Below are 8,482 nucleotides of genomic sequence, written 5' to 3'. Positions count from 1 at the left end.
AACAACCCATCATAGGACCTTTCCCCTAGGCAGGTGGACATTGTTCATCTTCCTGAAGCAACTGTGTGCCCATCTTGGCACATTTGAAGACAACAGACTTTGCTGTCCAGGGCCCCCTGTTCTCATACCCTCAGGCAGGAACACACCCTTGGACAGGGGAAGAGACTCCAGAGACCCTGGTGGGGTCTGGGTCTGGGCTTTTGTTCCTGGTGGAGAATGTGGTCATCTTGCTGGTATTTGAGACCCAGGCAGGACCTTGGTTTGGGGTGTTCTCTGAAGCTCTCGAATGCAGTGTAATATTTAAATTATTTTTTGCTTGCAGGTTGGACATGGAGGAGGATGTGGACACCCTCTTACTCAGAATCAAGGGGACATTATTGCCAAGTATGAGTGGGTACAGGGTAGGCTGCTCTTTTGAAGCGGCAGGGGAATCACCACTCCTTCTGTGCTGTAGTCAGAGGGTCCTGGGCCTACTTGGGACACTGGGCAGGGAGTGGCTGCACACACCCCCATGCCTCCACACTCCATAGCTTGGCCCCCCTCACCTTGACCCCTCTGCATTGCAGGGATGCCAGGCCAGGGTGCCAGTGGACACAGGGCAGGAAGATTTTTTAATCTAGAAAATCACCAGTTATCTCCAGATTCTGTAGTGTGTCTTCTGTCTCCTGAGCCCCCACCCCCAGCAATCTCATCTCAGTGATAGGTTTTATTTTGAGAAAGGCCTCTCTGAGGAAGGACATGTCTCAAGTCTGCCTCCTTCCCATGATTGGAACTCCTCCCCAGGTGCCCTGCAAATCCAGCCCAAGGTCAGTGTTAGGCCAGAGCTGAGTGGCCCACTGTGGGAACACAGAGAGCAACTCGAGACAGAAATATGGCTGGGCTAAGCCCCTGGGCTCTCCAAGGGGGACAGCAGTGCAGTCTCCAAGTCAACAAGGGAGGAGAAGTCCAGCCTGAGGGACCAGCCCTGTCCTTTGGAGCCTGCCCTAGAGAATTACAGGGTCTAGCCACAGGACAAAGGGCTGCTTGGAATGGCTGGTGGGCAGTTTTCCAGAAGGTCTCTGAGGGCTAAGATAGTTCAGCCCTGCCACCCCACAGGGAGGGGTACAGGGGCAGCAAAAGCTGTGACCCAGGGAGAACATGGTCAGGGCCCTGGCTTGGGCATCTCATAGGGAAGGCAAGGTGGAAGCAGAGCTTGCAGCCAAGGTGATCTGACCAAGGGTCTCATGCTAAGAGAGGATCTGGGATCTGGTGGGAGGAGCCCAGTATGGAGTCTCCCTGTAGGGGTCACTGGAGAAGCTGAGGTAGTGGTGACCCAATGGAACTGATGACTTTGGGATGCATCTGGATCAGCCAGCCTGTGGTGAGTGGATGGAGCTGGGGAGGGCAGCAGATTGGGTGAGGCCAGAAGTAGGGACTCACCTGGGACCTCTCAGCAGGGAAGCTTTGGTCAGTCCCAAAGCTCTGGAGCACCCTCTACAGACCCAGCTCCCTGCTGGCTTGGTCAGCACCATGGCCAGAGGGAAGACTGGGGAGACTGAGTCAGAAAAGAACAGTGAGAGGAGGACAGCCAGGTTCCCCATGTGAGGGCTGCTGCAACAGGAGGGAGGAAGCTGCTGGCTGAAGACCCTAAGTACCATCTGAGGCTGGGGACTGGGTACAGGGCCATCCCAGTTGCCTGTGAAACCCTCAGTCACCCTCATTGACCCTGGTGTCCACCAGCAGTGCTGAGCAGCCCAGTTAAAAAGTGGACAAGGCAGGTGCGTGGATGGATCTGGGGAGTTTTTGCTCAGAGTTTCTGACAAAATAAGGATAACAGAAGAACTAGAGTGCCTAAAGAGACAGTCATGGCTTCGAGGGCACACAGGTTAGGGAAGTGAAGCAACAGGAAGGGTGGGTGGTCAGTAAGCAGAGAGAGGCAGGCTAGATGGTCAGACCCTGTGAATGGCTGTGGGGCCATCAGGAAGACAGACTCCAGGTGCATCCTTTGTGCACTGGGCAGCTCTCAGGCCAGGCTCCCTGCACCACAGCCTGGGGATGCGGTTACTTCCTGGCGTCTTCTGTCAGAGTCCAGACTCACAATCTTGGGCAGCACTGGCCCATCTCAAGACTAGAGTTTCTTGGTTCCCAAAGAGGACACTGCCTTCAGCCCAGGAGGGGCAGCCCTATCATTTAGCCCAAACCTCCATGAATCCCAAGCAGCACCTACCCAGTCCTTTGCTTATTCTGTTCCCATTTCCTAGCCTCTCCTGTGTATCAGCCAGCCGGGAGGCTGAGACCTGGGGTGGATGGGGAAGGGGCTGGTCCTTCTCTGGGGCCTGCTCAGGGAGGGGGTCTTTCCTGGGCATCACGCCTCACCAAGCCCAAAGAGTTTCCTGCTTTCTGAAGCTGCTGTGGAACAGGCCTGAGGTCTGAGAAACTGTCCATTGTGCTGCTGCCCTCTGCTCTCTCCAGCCAGAGCCTCAGTTCAGCCGCTTTTGGGAGAATTCGCCATTTGGCCTGCCCATGGACAAATTCAGAGCTTGGCAGGGGTGACATGGGCTGTGGTTTCCTGGAAAGGTAACCCTCACAAGTGCTTTTTTGCATGAAGCATGAAGGAGGATAACTATTGGTTTACCCAGGAGATGCAAAGAAAGAAGAGAAAACCCCAATTCCCAGGCATGTGTCTTGAGCCAGGGATAGGCTGGCCAGACCTTGATCCCCTGGGGCCCCAGAGAGCAGCCTACTGCCCTGGGTTCTGTGGAACTCCCCACAGACTACTGGCCATAGCCTCAGGAACACGCCAGCTAGGTGAGGTTTGTGATGACCCATGGGCTTCTGGAGCTGGGCTGCTGGTCCTGGGAGGGTCAGCCCATCTCCCTTGGAGAGCGCCTCTGTGCTGAGGGATGCTCACAGAGGCCTGGGTGTCAGTCTCACTCGCTCCAGGCAAGGCGCCCTCCTGGGGAAACCCCACAGATCTGACTGAAAGGAAACAGCCCGCAGCCCATCTGGCCCTTGCAAGGCTGGGCCTCATGAACCTGGGTCCCTGGACTCCTTGAGGGTCCTATATGGCCCACTCTTTCTGACACTGAGGATACCCCTGCAGGCTGCTAATTGTAGAGCAAGGAATGTGTCCAGCCTGGGGCATGGGTGCTGTCAAAGCACCTCAGGGTGTTCCTGGGATGTCTAATCATGGTTTGGGCTCGCTCGGGGCTCCCTGCCTCACACCCTCACCCCAGGGCTGCTTGACTGAGCTTGAATCCTGGTCTGGAACTCAGGTGAGAGAGGCTGTAACTGTCAACTGGCCTCCTTGCCACCTAATATAAGGGCCTTTATCCACAACGGGTGGGATGCCCCTGGGCACTGGGTCCCTCAGCCATCTAGCACCCTCCCCTCCATGCCATGAGTTCCCATGGTCAGCTGAACTCCGTCTGGCTCCAGGTCACGGAAAGACCCCAGGGGTGCGGGTGGGAGAGGAAACTGAGCTAAGCAGCCAGAGGAGAGGTGAGGATGACTGAGCAGAAGTGAAGTGCACTTTGTAGCATCAAATCTTGCTCATTGTCCCTCAAGTCCCTCTCCCGACTTACTCCCCTTAGCCAGGGGTGACAAAGAATCGGTGACTGACATTGCTTTGGAAGCAGAGAGGTCCAGGCTGCCTTCTTACCGGTCCCACCTGGGCAGCACACCACCCCTGCTCATGCTGGGACTACAGTCGGTGGCCCTGAGACCCAAGACCAGAAGTGGTTAAGAAACTACGACTCCCTGCATGCCCTGCGAGGAACACACTACACTGCCCCTCCCTCCAGAAATGCTCAATGACTAGAGTTACTATGGCAACCCTACTGAGGATTCTGTGAGAGGCTTTCCCCCTCATGCTGGTCTATGGAAAATCAAGCTTTGGAAATAAGCCATGAAGCAGGAATGCTGGGAAGAGGAGATGTCACAGACAAGTGGATGTGTTCAGGTTGTTTCCTCGCAGGCCGGCTTTGAAGACTGGGCAGACCACTGCTCTGGCCAGGGAGGAGAAAGGCAGTGGGCTCATGGGTCAGAAAATTTTCAGATGACACCAGGCCTTAAGGCCCATGGGATCATTCTGTGCCCCAGGGAGGCTGTCCCAGCCTCACTAGATTGTAACCCCATCCCTGCTCACTCTGTGGGACCCAAAATCAGATGGGAAGAGGAGTCTGGAGCTCCCTGAAGCTCCGCCACCACCGAGCATTGAAGAAGTTTCAAGGAGGTCCAGAGTACAGGACTCCCAGGGGACTGGCAGTGGGTGGCAAGGCAGCCCACTGTCCCATGCATTCCCCTACATGCCCCACACCCAGCTTTGGACGACGCAGTCCCCGAAGCCCCCGCAACCCCCGCCACTGCGGCAGGTGCTGCCATATTTAAGGAAGCCACAAACTGACTTCCAGGAGCCCAGTGCCAGTCAGTTTTGAAAATGTGTATGCGCAAGGCACGAGGCCATTCTCACCTCAGAGTGACCCCCACCATCGCCCAGGGGATGGGTTCCTGATGCTTGGCAAAGCCCGACCCCACCGTGGCAGTGCCTTGGCGTTGAGGCTCCGGCCTGACCTCTCCAGTGGGTCGACGGATGGTCTCTGGATGCCAGGAGTAGTGGAGGGCCAACCAGATGAAGAAACCTAAGGCAGAGGAGTCCCAGGGAAGCAGCAAACCATCCCAGCCTCAGGCCTGCCTGGAAAGTGTGCAGGTGAGAGAAGAGGCATTGGCTTTGAATTTTTATTGCCTATTTTCTGATTGATTAATAAAATGAAAAGGATACAAAAAATGTGAAAGACACATGTAAATATTATTAAGAATAAGCAGTACTAAAACTATTGAGTTTGTTAACTGTGGAGATTAATATAAACAACCTGTTGGTAATATGTTAATAAACTAAGAGGATTAAGTAATTTTTTTAATACAGAGGCTACAAACACTAAGATAAGAATATTTACGAAGTAAAAAAAGAAACACATTTTAAATTTTTTGAAGCATAACCAAATTTCTCATTGTTTGAAGTGTCTCTTTAAAAAATTTTAAGATTTAGATATTCTTTCAAATCTCTTTTAATTTTAAAAGGCCATGAAAGGTTTACATGGCCATTATATATATTGTTTAAAAAACTTTAAAATTAGGCCAATATGTTATGGATTTGGATATAAAATTTGAATATAAGCATGCAAAATTACTGCAGATTATTTATTTTTGCTTACCCGACCAGGACTGAGACTGTAGATACTTCATTTGGTGAATATAGAATGTGCCAATAAGAAAACCAAGCCATCTTAGCCAGGTTTGATGGCTGATGCCTGATATCCCAGCACTTTGGGAGGCTGAGTTGGGAAGATTTCTTGGAGCCCAGGAGTTCAAGACCAGCCTGGGCAAGATGGCAAAACCCCATGTCTACAAAATTTACAAAAAGCTGGACATGGTGGTGCATGTGTGGAGCCACAGCTACTCAGGAAACTGAGGTTGGAGGACCCTTGAGCCTGGGAAGTCCAAGCTGCAGTGAGCTGTGTTCTCCCTCCTGCTCTCCAGCCTGGGCGATGGAATGAGACTCTGTCTCAAAAAACCAAAAAATATTGTCATCTAAAACATCAAAGGTTAAATGAGATGACTACATTCACTGAGCAAATTATTTTATGCCCTTGTAAATTTCTCATAAGTAAATTAACTTAGAAGAATACATTCTATCAGATGACATTTTGATGATTAGTGATGACAACATATCAGTATAGGAATAAATGATCCAAGTGGCTAATGAGCTCATGAAAAGGTGCTCAACATTGTTTTCATTAGGAAATTGCAAAGCAAAATCACAATCAGATATCACTTGCAATTACTAGCATCCTCAAAGCATGTATTTAACTTACTCATCCTCCAGATTAGAAAATAAAGTGCAGCTTATGTTCAAAAAGTACAATTCATACAGAGCAAGGTTTAAAAGTTCTCTACTAAATGTAACCTTTCAAAGGTTTGTGTTGATTAGTACACATTCAGACACTGCCCACCCAGTGACTATAAAAACTTCATTTTTGTTTTCAAGTCTTCAAATGACAGATTGCACTGGAGTAGATGTGATCTTGCTTGCCTAAAGACAGCTGTGCTGGCCAGGGGCAGTGGCTCAGGCCTGTAATCCCAGCACTTTGGGAGGCCGAAGTGGGTGGATCAGCCTGGCCAACATAGTGAAACCCTGTGTATACTAAAAATACAAAAAATATAGCTAGGTGTGGTAGCATGCACCTGTAATCCCAGCTACACAGGAGGCTGAGGCAAGAGAATCATTTGAACCCAGGAGGCGGAGGTTGCAGTGAGCCGAGACCTTGCCATTGCACTCCAGCCTGGGCAGTGAGCGATACTTTGTCAAAAGAGGAAAAAAAAAAACCCAGCTGTGCTATGGTTTTGTGTTTTTTAATCTCAAAATTAAATGATTCGAGAGTGGTTTTGCTAAACAAGCTGAAGCACACACCTCATTCCATTAAAAGGTAAGAAAACAGTTCTGAGGGACAGCAGGCTTAAAAGGCCCAGGATCACTGTGTGAGGCCACAGGTTAGTTCCCCCAGTGGGACATATGGACTCCAGCACTGAATCTTTAAAATTCCACTCCAGTCTTGGCCTTATCCCACCCACCAACCGGCCTCAAAAAAGTAAGAGAGGAAAATATGCCCAAACGCATTTACCTTTCCTCCAAAAGTCAGAGACCATGCAGAGAGTTGCCTTTTCAAGGCTACTCAGCCACTTCCTCCCTGTTGGTGATGCCTGGAAAGCGATCTTTCTCAAATGCTCAGAGGAGCAAGGTGGTCTGGAATCAGCGGACAGTGGTTTGCTTTCTCCTGCCTCCTTGAGGGCTGCATTTCCCCGGCCAGGGCCGAGGTTCCCGCTGGTGCTGCCTCAGCTGGGCGATCTCTCATTCTGCAACCAGAGCTGGGACCCTGGGCTCCTGAATGCCGATCGCTTGGGCCAGCTGTTCTCTGTTGGTGATGCCGGAGTAGGAGTTCAGCTCAAAGCACGCTCGCATGTCATCCCTTCGGGTCACAGTCCTTCGCCTTCCTCCTCCTCGTTACCTCGGGGAGAGGGTTGTCAGAAGCTGTGGGGAGAGCCATCGCGGAGAGACCTTGCCAGAATTTCACAGGACAGACACGGACAGGGAGCCAGCTCCCTTGTACCTCACTTGGCCTCTGCACTGAATGCAGAATGAAAAACAGACAACCACCCGAATTTCGGCTCTTTGCTCTTCGGGGAATTGACTCATTCCTTGGGAGAAGGAATTCATCAGAATCGCTCAGGTCTAGCGATTTGGAGGGTCGGTGAGCCCCCTGCGGGCCGACGCTGCTGTGGGCCAAGCACTTAGCCCGAACTGGTCGCCCAACATATTCCCGGAGTGCGGGGTCCTGTTGGTCCTGGAGGCAGAAGACCGCTTTTCTATCTGCCTCCCTTTCTCTATTTCTTGCTTGCTTTCTCCCTCTGTCCCTCTGTTCCTCCGTCCATTCCTCCCCCACTCACTTTCTTTCTCCCTCCCTCCCTTTCTCCCTGACTTCTCTTCTCCCTCTTTTTCTTCCCTCCTCTCCTCCCTCCCTTCCTTCCAACCTCCCTCTGTCCAACCGTCCTATCCTCCCTCCATCCTTTTCTCCTTCGCTGCCTCGGTTCCTCTCCCCATCTCTGCCTGCCTTCACTCCGGTCTTAAAAGGGCAGCGCCCAGGTTTGCGCGAGGTCTGGGCTCCACATTTAGCTGCCAGGCGCTCCTCAATGATGGCGAGAAGGCTGGCGGGGCACGGGTGGGCGCGTAACGTTGGAGCAGGGAGGCAGCGGAGGCGAGCGGCGGAAAAGACAGCCGACCTGTCTGCTACCCGGTCCCAGTGTTTCGCAGAACCGAGTTCTCCCCCTACCCCACTGAAGAACGCGGGACGAAAAAGGAATGAGACCTCTGCCTGGGCCGATCCCAAAGCCTAGCCAGCTGCCTGAGGTCCCGCGCATGCGCAGTAGACGGCCCCCCTGGGTGTATTGGGGCTGTCTCTGGGATCCCCTGGATGCTCAGGAAAGGATAACAGCTCTGCTCTGTGTGTAGTCCGTCACGGGACCCAGAACTCAACGATTCTACACAGGTCAGGTGAAAGAGAAGAGAGGCCTCTCGCCTCTGCATACCGAGCCTGATGTTCACCCCCAAAGAGTCCATCGCTCTGCCCCACCCCACCCCAACCCCGGATCCTAAAACTCCTGGGGCAGGGCCCGGTATTCTTCATCGCTTAGGAGTGGTTCCAGCAGAGTGGGCTTTTCCACGTCCTTTAGCTGCCTCAGTGGCTCTGGATCTAGAAGAGATTATGCCTTTTGCTGAAACTCTGGGGTCGACAAGAGCTCCTCTAACAGGCTGGTTGGTGGTGAGTGCAGCGCTCTGGCTGTTGGAGCGGTTGGGAGGGCGCCTGGATGGCTTGCATCTGCCCCTGCCACGCGGAGGCCTACGCAGACATCAGCTGTGGAGGTGGAGGCGCCTTGGCTTCGGGTTCCT

General features: G+C 52.5%; 1 pseudogene; it reads right to left on the bottom strand.

The window, feature by feature from the left end:
• Positions 1-6,706: 6,706 nt before the first annotated feature.
• LOC105527344 lies at positions 6,707-7,082 on the bottom strand (annotated as a pseudogene).
• Between the last annotated feature and the right edge of the window lie 1,400 nt (positions 7,083-8,482).

This window comes from Colobus angolensis, unplaced genomic scaffold (assembly GCF_000951035.1).
Source record: "Colobus angolensis palliatus isolate OR3802 unplaced genomic scaffold, Cang.pa_1.0 Scaffold618, whole genome shotgun sequence".
In the NCBI taxonomy this organism is placed as follows: domain Eukaryota; kingdom Metazoa; phylum Chordata; class Mammalia; order Primates; family Cercopithecidae; genus Colobus; species Colobus angolensis.
Note: the sequence above shows the minus strand (reverse complement) of the source record. Positions and strands in the feature narration are given on the sequence as shown.